The following is a 12,287-nucleotide window of genomic DNA, read 5'->3' as shown; positions in this document are numbered from 1 at the left end:
AAAGTTGTCACCGTGATTTTGTAGTAAAACGATCATAGAGAGGCAAAGAGCATTATCAATTATGTTACTGCTCCGTGTCTCTGCTGTCCGGAGCGGGGCTTGGCTCTCTTTCACACAGCGGATTAGCCACACGGGATTCGCTCGTGTTAAAGAGCCCTAAGCCCAATGCATGGCTACACCCAGTCCTAATAAAATCTGGTCCTACCCCATCCAGGGTGTCGCTGGCATCGGCGTGATGTCCGCTGGATCCAGAACAAGGTCCCTGTGGTGATAGAGAAAAAAAGAATAATCACATAAGGTAAGGATGGTGACTGCCCCTATGAAACTACCAGCAGGGTGCGCTGTGCTGGCCTGGTAGGCTGAGCTATGCCAATGTATAGCAGGGTAATTTAGGACATTTCCCCTAAGTGCTACCACACAGTACTAATGTCCACATTGTGGCCCTTCACAGTACTAATGCCCCCCTTGTGGCCTTTCACAGTAATTAAGCCCACCTTGTGGTCCTTTCACAAAAGTTATGTCCTTCTTGTGGCCCCTCACAGCAGTTATGCCCACCTTTGTTCCTGTCACAGTAGTTATGCCCAGATATGTGCCCCTCACAGTAGTCATGCTAAATATGTGCCCCCTAACAGTAGTTATGCCAAATATGTGCCCCCTCATGGTATTTATGCCGAGATATGTGCCCCCTCACAGTAGTTATGCCCAGATATGTGCCCCTCACAGTGAATATGCCCAGATATGTGCCCGCTCACAGTGGTTATGCCCAGATATGTGCCCGCTCACAGTAGTTATGCCCAGATATGTGCCCCTCACAGTGGATATGGCCAGATATGTGTTTCCTCACAGTAGTTATGGCCAGATATGTTCCCCCTCACAGTAGTTATGGCCAGATATGTGCCCCCTCACAGCACCCCCTGCGACCGCGATCGTTAGGCCCCTGCTCACTGTTGTCTCTACAACCTGGGAGTATGCTGGTTCAGATTCACTAAGTTTGTTCTATGCATGAACTCTGTGTGTCTTCATCTAGTGAATGCCTCTGGAAACCTCGTCTCTGCTCTACAGTTGCACCGTGTGTGGCCTCGGATCGGACCTTGGATACTTCACCGTCTCATCCTTAGGTACCTGGTTTCACGGACTCTTCTGTATGAACTTTAGTCTGTTCTGGTTTTCCTCTGACGTTTTCTCACAGAGGTTATTTGGACTACGTTATTTCTGTATGATTTCTGGCTTGGACTTTACTGCTGTGTTTTCAATAAATCCACGTTTGTTCAAATCTTTGCCTGGTTGCTTGGGGTTCTGCAGCATTACAACTACCTTGTGTATTGTGGTAGTAATCATAGTACATATGCTGATTTAATTAAATTGAACAATCCCCCCAAAAATTGCATTCGAACCATTTGGATATAGTACAAATAGAAACGGACGATTGGGGTTTGAAGCTCAAATTCAAGTTAACACTCACACATAGATTGCTGCACTGTGTTGTACATTGTTGTAGTAATCACGTGCATATGCTGGTTTAATTAAATTGAACAATCCCCCCCAAAAAATTACATTATAGAATGAATGGAAACGGACGATTGAGGCCTGAAGGTCAAATTCATGTTAACACTGACAGTTAAAATATTACCCAAGTGTGTATTGGTGTACTGATCACCTATATGCTGGTTTAATTAAATTCAACTGAGAAAGCCTTCTCGCAGGTTAGGGAGATCAGGTCATGTAATGTAGCTGACATCACGAATCTTACGACCAACCAGACCTTTCCGGAATGTTGCCACTAGGGTATCATTGTTCCAGGCCATTTTTTGAAGCCAGGGTACAGAACTGAATAGCATATTGATAGTGAGGTTACCCTGTCGGAGTCGCAGAAATGAAAAAGCTGTTAATATAGTTCACCCTGTTTCCTGACTGCAGAAGTTGGTTAAAAATTCCTGCAGATTACTGGTAAGAGGATTACTACTCTCCCAAACTGGGGTAGCCCAGGCTATAGCTTTGCCTGTCAAGAGCGAGATCAGAAAGGTGACTTTAGCTCAGTGGCTGGAGAACTGGTGTGGTTGCAGCTCAAAATGTATCATACACTGACTGAGAAAGCCTCAGCATGACTTCAGTTCCCCATCATAGCGGGAGGGTAGCGGCAGATGTAGTTCAGAATTACTGGAAGCTAAAACTAGCAGAGGTGTAGGTACTGATGCTGTGGCAGAAGGTTGTGGTACTTCAGTGGTCAGAGTGCTCAAGCGAACAGAAATGTTATGCATTTAAGACAGAAGTTGCTCCTGGCAACCACGTTGGGATCCAGTTCTTGGAAGAACTGAGGCAGCCACATCTTAGATGGGTCAGCAGGTTTCATGAACTAAGCAAACTGTTGCAGGCAGTGGGTGTTGAACCATTGTGTCAACCAACAGGTTTGACTTTGGGCTAAACCTAAGAGCATTATCCTGGAAGTCAAGCTCAGAATGGCATCTTCTGCTTGGGACATTACATAGTACCTAATAGACTATTGTTCCTCCTGATTGGCTGTGAGATTGACTGCAAAGCATTATGGGCAAACCCGCTGGCCACAGCTCCACCCAAGGTCATGTGAGCCTAGATCTTCATCTCCCCTGCCCTTTGTCCTTCACTAGTGTACTGAAGTTGATATGTAAATTGGCTGGCGCCAAAGCTTCTGCTTCATTTGGAAGTAGAATTTCTCAATTCACTCATCTTTATTAGTATACACATAAGTTACAAATATCCCCCGTGCCAAATTTTATGTACACATTATATGTGGCCTCCCCCTTTAAACCTATAAAGAATTCTATAAATAGATTTGGTTCTCAATTGATAAATGATACTTGTTGAGGAAGGGTTGAGACGCATGCATATACACTGCGTGCAGAATTATTAGGCAAATGAGTATTTTGACCACATCATCCTCTTTATGCATGTTGTCTTACTCCAAGCTGTATAGGCTCGAAAGCCTACTACCAATTAAGCATATTAGGTGATGTGCATCTCTGTAATGAGAAGGGGTGTGGTCTAATGACATCAACACCCTATATTAGGTGTGCATAATTATTAGGCAACTTCCTTTCCTTTGGCAAAATGGGTCAAAAGAAGGACTTGACAGGCTCAGAAAAGTCAAAAATAGTGAGATATCTTGCAGAGGGATGCAGCACTCTTAAAATTGCAAAGCTTCTGAAGCTTGATCATCGAACAATCAAGCGTTTCATTCAAAATAGTCAACAGGGTCGCAAGAAGCGTGTGGAAAAACCAAGGCGCAAAATAACTGCCCATGAACTGAGAAAAGTCAAGCGTGCAGCTGCCAAGATGCCACTTGCCACCAGTTTGGCCATATTTCAGAGCTGCAACATCACTGGAGTGCCCAAAAGCACAAGGTGTGCAATACTCAGAGACATGGCCAAGGTAAGAAAGGCTGAAAGACGACCACCACTGAACAAGACACACAAGCTGAAACGTCAAGACTGGGCCAAGAAATATCTCAAGACTGATTTTTCTAAGGTTTTATGGACTGATGAAATGAGAGTGAGTCTTGATGGGCCAGATGGATGGGCCCGTGGCTGGATTGGTAAAGGGCAGAGAGCTCCAGTCCAACTCAGACGCCAGCAAGGTGGAGGTGGAGTACTGGTTTGGGCTGGTATCATCAAAGATGAGCTTGTGGGGCCTTTTCGGGTTGAGGATGGAGTCAAGCTCAACTCCCAGTCCTACTGCCAGTTTCTGGAAGACACCTTCTTCAAGCAGTGGTACAGAGAGAAGTCTGCATCCTTCAAGAAAAACATGATTTTCATGCAAGACAATGCTCCATCACACGCGTCCAAGTACTCCACAGCGTGGCTGGCAAGAAAGGGTATAAAAGAAGAAAATCTAATGACATGGCCTCCTTGTTCACCTGATCTGAACCCCATTGAGAACCTGTGGTCCATCATCAAATGTGAGATTTACAAGGAGGGAAAACAGTCCACCTCTCTGAACAGTGTCTGGGAGGCTGTGGTTGCTGCTGCACGCAATGTTGATGGTGAACAGATCAAAACACTGACAGAATCCATGGATGGCAGGCTTTTGAGTGTCCTTGCAAAGAAAGGTGGCTATATTGGTCACTGATTTGTTTTTGTTTTGTTTTTGAATGTCAGAAATGTATATTTGTGAATGTTGAGATGTTAGATTGGTTTCACTGGTAAAAATAAATAATTGAAATGGGTATATATTTGTTTTTTGTTAAGTTGCCTAATAATTATGCACAGTAATAGTCACCTGCACACACAGATATCCCCCTAAAATAGCTAAAACTAAAAACAAACTAAAAACTACTTCCAAAAATATTCAGCTTTGATATTAATGAGTTTTTTGGGTTCATTGAGAACATGGTTGTTGTTCAATAATAAAATTAATCCTCAAAAATACAACTTGCCTAATAATTCTGCACTCCCTGTATATACATATATGCATGCAAACACGTGCATGCATGTATGATATATATACATGCATTAATGGTCACTTCATAGGATGATGTGCGTGGATGTGCCCAGCATCTGCGCACATCTGCCCTTAGTGGCCCACAGGGGCTCATGTTGGGCCCTGTCGGAAATATGTGGTCCCTGGTTGATCTGTGCCCCCCTTATATGTGTACCCTTATAGTTAGTATATATTTCCTGTCCCTCTCATGTAGAGATATATATATATATATATATGGAGATGTATGTATGCAGTGCATACATCTATATATGTGTATCTGCCATGGCTCTCCCCCAGGTATGTGTATATATATATATATATATATATATATATATATATATATATATATGGGCCTATAACTGCCCATGTATGCCCCAGGTTTATAATGAGTATATATGTGTATATAGATGCGCCCCAAGTATCTATATACATATATATACTTAAATGCCCCCCATAGGGACAGCGTTTAGCCAGTTCCTGCAGTGGGGTGGATATGTCTCCAGGTGGCTGGTGACTTCAAAGGCTAAGGGATCAATGGATCTGAGGCCTTTTGTTGAGTTTATCAGCCTGGTTACTATGCTCTGCCCCACCTTGTGTTTGTGACATGGCTGGGCGTGTGGTGCTGCTAGCCTCAGGGGGCCAACTGGCTGTCCTGAGTGCACGCATAACGTCACAGTCACACTATGATGTCACATCCCTGAGGAGGGGGGAGGTGGGCTGGTTCTGAGGCGGATATAGGAGCCTCAAGCCACGAAGAGGGGGATTTTGGAACTGGACTACAGAGAGAGCCACACATGGGAACAGGTCCCTGAAGGAAGAGAGGCCCATATGCCCCTGGAGATGGCTGAGTATACGCTGGCATGGCATTGTACCTCTGCCCTTGCAGTGCCAACCATATTCACCCCTTCCCTGCCTCCAACTCCCTGTAATCTTATCCCTTCACTGCTGCCTGCTTACTCCAGTAGCAGCTGAGTGTGTGTTTTGGGGTGGGCTGCTAGGGAATGTATGTACAGCTAGAGTGTGGGGTGGAATTGGGAATTGTCTAGTGTAGCTAGGTTTGTATTGTGGTGTGTACGTCTATATGTATATATATTTATAACCATTGATCTATAAATATATATAGATATAGCGTATAATTAGATTACGATTATCCCCCCTGGTTTACCCCTATATCCCCCCCTGGTTAACCCCTGCATAGTTACTACCCCGTGTTCCTTGGCCTGTATGTATTAACTCCTGCAGTGCCATAATTGTACGAATATCCCCCCTGGTTAACCCTTGCATTGCTGTGCAGCCTTGGTATTTGTGTCTGTGGCCTGCATACACCTCCTCACTGTACACTTGTAGGGTATTAACCCTGCATTGCTGTACAGCCCTGAACACCCCCATTGTCAACCCTTACCTACCCTGTTCCACCAACGATCCCTGAAGCCCTGATCACCCCCCCCACTGTACCTCACCCCTATTCCCTTGTTGTACCCAATAGGGACAGTAAGTACAAACCTGATTCCAAAAAAGTTGGGACACTAAACAAATTGTGAATAAAAACTGAATGCAATGATGTGGAGATGGCAAATGTCAAATGTTTATTTGTAATAGAACGTTTAATCCGAGTAAATGTATCATTTTAAAGGAAAAATACGTTGATTCAAAATTTCACGGTGTCAACAAATCCCCAAAAAGTTGGGACAAGTAGCAATAAGAGGCTGGAAAAAGTAATCTTGAGCATAACGAAGAGCTGAAAGACCAATTAACACTAATTAGGTCAATGGACAACATGATTGGGTATAAAAAGAGCTTCTCAGAGTGGCAGTGTCTCTCAGAAGCCAAGATGGGTAGAGGATCACCAATTCCCACAATGTTGCGCAGAAAGATAGTGGAGCAATATCAGAAAGGTGTTACCCAGCGAAAAATTGCAAAGACTTTGCATCTATTATCATCAACTAAGCATAACATCATCCGAAGATTCAGAGAATCTGGAACAATCTCTGTGCTTAAGGGTCAAGGCCATAAAACTATACTGGATGCCCGTGATCTCCGGGCCCTTAAACGACACTGCACCACAAACAGGAATGCTACTGTAAAGGAAATCACAGAATGGGCTCAGGAATACTTCCAGAAACCATTGTCAGTGAACACAATCCACCGTGCCATCCGCCGTTGCCAGCTGAAACTCTACAGTGCAAAGAAGAAGCCATTTCTAAGCAAGATCCACAAGCTCAGGCGTTTTCACTGGGCCAGGGATCATTTACAATGGAGTGTGGCAAAATGGAAGACTGTTCTGTGGTCAGACGAGTCACGATTCGAAGTTCTTTTTGGAAATCTGGGACGCCATGTCATCCGGACCAAAGAGGACAAGGACAACCCAAGTTGTTATCAACGCTCAGTTCAGAAGCCTGCATCTCTGATGGTATGGGGTTGCATGAGTGCGTGTGGCATGGGCAGCTTGCATGTCTGGAAAGGCACCATCAATGCAGAAAAATATATTCAGGTTCTAGAACAACATATGCTCCCATCCAGACATCATCTCTTTCAGGGAAGACCCTGCATTTTTCAACAAGATAATGCCAGACCACATTCTGCATCAATCACAACATCATGGCTGCGTAGGAGAAGGATCCGGGTACTGAAATGGCCAGTCTGCAGTCCAGATCTTTCACCTATAGAGAACATTTGGCGCATCATAAAGAGGAAGGTGCAACAAAGAAGGCCCAAGACGATTGAACAGTTAGAGGCCTGTATTAGACAAGAATGGGAGAGCATTCCTATTTCTAAACTTGAGAAACTGGTCTCCTCGGTGCCCAGACGTCTGTTGAGTGTTGTAAGAAGAAGGGGAGATGCCACACAGTGGTGAAAATGGCTTTGTCCCAACTTTTTGGGGATTTGTTGACAACATGAAATTCTGATTCAACATATTTTTCCCTTAAAATGGTACATTTTCTCAGTTTAAACTTTTGTTCCGTGATTTATGTTCTATTCTGAATAAAATATTAGAAGTTGGCACCTCCACATCATTGCATTCAGTTTTTATTCACGATTTGCATAGTGTCCCAACTTTTTTGGAATCCGGTTTGTAGAACCAGGTGGGTGGGCTGCTAATATAAATGTAAGTGTATTATTGTAATTGTAGTTAGAACCGTATTAGTGTGTTGTTATAGTGTGTGTACTTATATTGCTGTGTGCTGCTATAAATATATATATCTATTCCCTTGATATAGATATATATAGTTATAAGCAAATATTTTATACTGTGACGTATAGCGTGTTAATAAATACCTTTTATTTAAGCACAGTGTGTAGTCTTTTGTAGTATAAGGCGCCGCAGCAATAGCCGCAGGTAGTTCAGTGGAGTGTATAGGTAACAGAAGTAGTTAGCTAGTTAACATAGCTAAATAGGTTAACCTAGCTATGTTTATTTATGTTATAATTTAGGCATAAATAGGTGGAGTCATCAATAGACAGCTCCTCCTATTTATGAATATTAATTAGTGATATTTGCATAAATATTGGTGAATAATATTCCCCCTTAACAATACTCATTCTATATTTCATTTGAATTTAATTTACAATATCAATGTCTTCTAATGCAAAAATATCAGCCAGAGTTCTTGTTTATTTCCACAATATGATGCCCATTTATTACAATAAAGATCTTATATTATTCATAACCAGATAATTAAAATAATATCCCTGAACAGCCTGTTAATTTTCCAAAAACAACCAATTCTCCTGGCAGCCTGTAATACATAAAAAAGATAAGAGTACTTAATTTCCCCCGACATTATAGCAGTATGACTCGAGAGCATTCTTCCTCATGTCTACATGGATGAGGCCAAAGCTGGAGCTAAATCCAGAGAGGTTTGAAGTAACAAACAGAAGGGGAACTGAAAATTGCACAAATGTTTCTCAAGGCTGAACATGATGATGATTATGATAAGGAGCCCTAAGAGGCTATGGACACCTTTGGGACAATTTTTAAAATATATATATTTTTAAAATTATTATTAGTTTATTTATTTTCCTCACTTATATAGCGCCGATATATTCCGCAGACATTCTCATCACCAGCTGTCCCCAGTGGGTCTCAAAATCTATGTTCCCTATCAGTAAGGCCTCATGCACACGACCGTTGTGTGCATCCGTGGCCGTTGTGCCGTTTTCCGTTTTTTTTCGTGGACCCTTTTTTTTCGTGGACCTATTGACTTTCAATGGGTCCGTGGAAAAATCGGAAAATGCACCGTTTTGCAGCCGCATCCATGATCCGTGTTTCCTGTCCGTCAAAAAAATATGACCTGTCAATGGGTCAGTGAAAAAACACGGATGCACACAAGATTGGCATCCGCGTCCGTGGTCCGTGGCCATAGGCTACTTTCACACAGACGGATCCGCAGATCCGTCTGCATAAAAGCTTTTTCAGAGCTGAGTTTTCACTTCGTGAAAACTCAGATCCGACAGTATATTCTAACACAGAGGCGTTCCCATAGTGATGGGGACGCTTCTAGTAAGAATATACTTTGAACTGTGTACATGACTGCCCCCTGCTCTTACAGGGGGCTGTGATCCGCACAATTAACCCCTCAGGTGCTGCACCTGAGGGGTTAATTGTTCGTATCATAGCCCCCTGTAAGAGATCACGTGCTGCCAGGCAGGAGGGGGCACACCCCCCTCCCTCCCCAGTTTTAAATTCATTGGTGGCCAGTTGGCCCCCCCTCCCTCCCTTGTATTTAACACTTTGGTGACCAGTGCGGCCGGCCCCCCCTCCCTCCCTCCCCTGTAGTTAACACAGGGGTGTCCAGCGTGGCCATCCCCCCTCCCTCCCCTGTAGTTAACACATTGGTGGCCAGTGCGGGCCGCCCCCCCCTCCCTCCCCTGTAGTTAACACATTGGTGGCCAGTGCGGCCGCCCCCCCCTCCCTCCCCTGTAGTACTGTAGATTCATTGGTGGCCAGTGCGCCCCCCCCTCCCTCCCCCTCCTAATTAAAATCTCCCCCCTATCATTGGTGGCAGCGGAGAGTACCGATCGGAGTCCCAGTTTAATCGCTGGGGCTCCGATCGGTAACCATGGCAACCAGGACGCTACTGCAGTCCTGGTTGCCATTGTTACTTAGCAATTTTTAGAAGCATTATACTTACCTGCGAGCTGCGATGTCTATGACCGGCCGGGCGCTCCTCCTACTGGTAAGTGACAGGTCTGTGCTATAAGCAATGCGCCGCACAGACCTTTCACTTACCAGTAGGAGGAGCGCCCGGCCGGTCACAGACATCGCAGCTCGCAGGTAAGTATAATGCTTCTAAAAATTGCTAAGTAACCATGGCAACCAGAACTGCAGTAGCGTCCTGGTTGCCATGGTTATCGATCGGAGCCCCAGCGATTAAACTGGGACTCCGATCGGTACTCTCCACTGCCACCAATGATAGGGGGGGAGATTTTAATTAGGAGGGGGAGGGAGGGGGGGCCGGCCGCACTGGCCACCAATGTGTTAACTACAGGTGAGAGAGGGGGGGCCGGCCGCACTGGCCACCAATGTGTTAACTACAGGGGAGGGAGGGGGGCCGGCCGCACTGGCCACCAATGTGTTAACTACAGGGGAGGGAGGGGGGGGTGGCCGCACTGGCCACCAATGAGTTAAATACAGGGGGGGGAGGGGGGTCTGCCCCCTGCTGCCTGGCAGCACCTGCCAGGCAGCAGGGGGCAGTCATGTACAGTCATGGCCAAAAGTTTTGAGAATGACACAAATATTAGTTTTCACAAAGTTTGCTGCTAAACTGCTTTTAGATCTTTGTTTTAGTTGTTTCTGTGATGTAGTGAAATATAATTACACGCACTTCATACGTTTCAAAGGCTTTTATCGACAATTACATGACATTTATGCAAAGAGTCAGTATTTGCAGTGTTGGCCCTCCTTTTTCAGGACCTCTGCAATTCGACTGGGCATGCTCTCAATCAACTTCTGGGCCAATTCCTGACTGATAGCAACCCATTCTTTCATTATCACTTCTTGGAGTTTGTCAGAATTAGTGGGTTTTTGTTTGTCCACCCGCCTCTTGAGGATTGACCACAAGTTCTCAATGGGATTAAGATCTGGGGAGTTTCCAGGCCATGGACCAAAAATGTCAACGTTTTGGTCCCCGAGCCACTTAGTTATCACTTTTGCCTTATGGCACGGTGCTCCATCGTGCTGGAAAATGCATTGTTCTTCACCAAACTGTTGTTGGATTGTTGGAAGAAGTTGCTGTTGGAGGGTGTTTTGGTACCATTCTTTATTCATGGCTGTGTTTTTGGGCAAAATTGTGAGTGAGCCCACTCCCTTGGATGAGAAGCAACCCCACACATGAATGGTCTCAGGAGGCTTTACTGTTGGCATGACACAGGACTGATGGTAGCGCTCACCTTTTCTTCTCCGGACAAGCCTTTTTCCAGATGCCCCAAACAATCGGAAAGAGGCTTCATCGGAGAATATGACTTTGCCCCAGTCCTCAGCAGTCCATTCACCATACTTTCTGCAGAAGATCAATCTGTCCCTGGTGTTTTTTTTGGAGAGAAGTGGCTTCTTTGCTGCCCTTCTTGACACCAGGCCATCTTCCAAAAGTCTTGGCCCCAATGTGCGTGCAGATGCGCTCACACCTGCCTGCTGCCATTCCTGAGCAAGCTCTGCGCTGGTGGCACTCCGATTCCGCAGCTGAATCCTCTTTAGGAGACGATCCTGGCGCTTGCTGGACTTTCTTGGACGCCCTGAAGCCTTCTTAACAAGAATTGAAGAAGTTCTTGATGATCCTATAAATTGTTGATTGAGGTGCAATCTTAGTAGCCACAATATCCTTGCCTGTGAAGCCATTTTTATGCAACGCAATGATGGCTGCACGCGTTTCTTTGCAGGTCACCATGGTTAACAATGGAAGAACAATGATTTCAAGCATCACCCTCCTTTTAACATGTCAAGTCTGCCATTTTAACCCAATCAGCCTGACATAATGATCTCCAGCCTTGTGCTCGTCAACATTCTCACCTGAGTTAACAAGACAATTACTGAAATGATCTCAGCAGGTCCTTTAATGACATCAATGAAATGTAGTGGAAAGGTTTTTTTGGGGATTAAGTTAATTTTCATGGCAAAGAAGGACTATGCAATTCATCTGATCACTCTTCATAACATTCTGGAGTATATGCAAATTGCTATCATAAAAACTTAAGCAGCAACTTTTCCAATTTCCAATATTTATGTAATTCTCAAAACTTTTGGCCACGACTGTACACAGTTCTTTTAGTATATTCTAACCTGAAGCGTCCCCATCACCATGGAAACACCTCTGTGTTAGAATATACTGTCGGATCTGAGTTTCACGATCTAACTCAAATCCGATGGTATATTCTAACATAGAGGCGTTCCCATGGTGATGGGGACGCTTCAAGTTAAAATATACCATCGGATTGGAGAAAACTCTGATCCGATGGTATAAAAGGGACTCCTGACTTTACATTGAAAGTCAATGGGGGACGGATCCGTTTGCAATTGCACCATATTGTGTCAACGTCAAACGGATCCGTCCCCATTGACTTGCATTGTAATTCAGGACGGATCCGTTTGGCTCCGCACGGCCAGATTTTTCATATCCGTGGATCCTCCAAAAATCAAGGAAGACCCACGGACGAAAAAACAGTCACGGATCACGGACCTACGGACCCCGTTTTTGCGGACCTTAAAAAAAAATGGTCGTGTGCATGAGGCCTAAGTCTTTAGAGTGTGAGACGAAACCCGAGAACCCTGTGGAAACGCAAACATGCGGAGAACATACAAACTCAATGCAGATGTTGTCCTTGTTGGATTCAAACCGAAT

The sequence above is a fragment of the Bufo bufo genome, chromosome 1 (assembly GCF_905171765.1).
Source record: "Bufo bufo chromosome 1, aBufBuf1.1, whole genome shotgun sequence".
Taxonomy (NCBI): domain Eukaryota; kingdom Metazoa; phylum Chordata; class Amphibia; order Anura; family Bufonidae; genus Bufo; species Bufo bufo.
Note: the sequence above shows the minus strand (reverse complement) of the source record.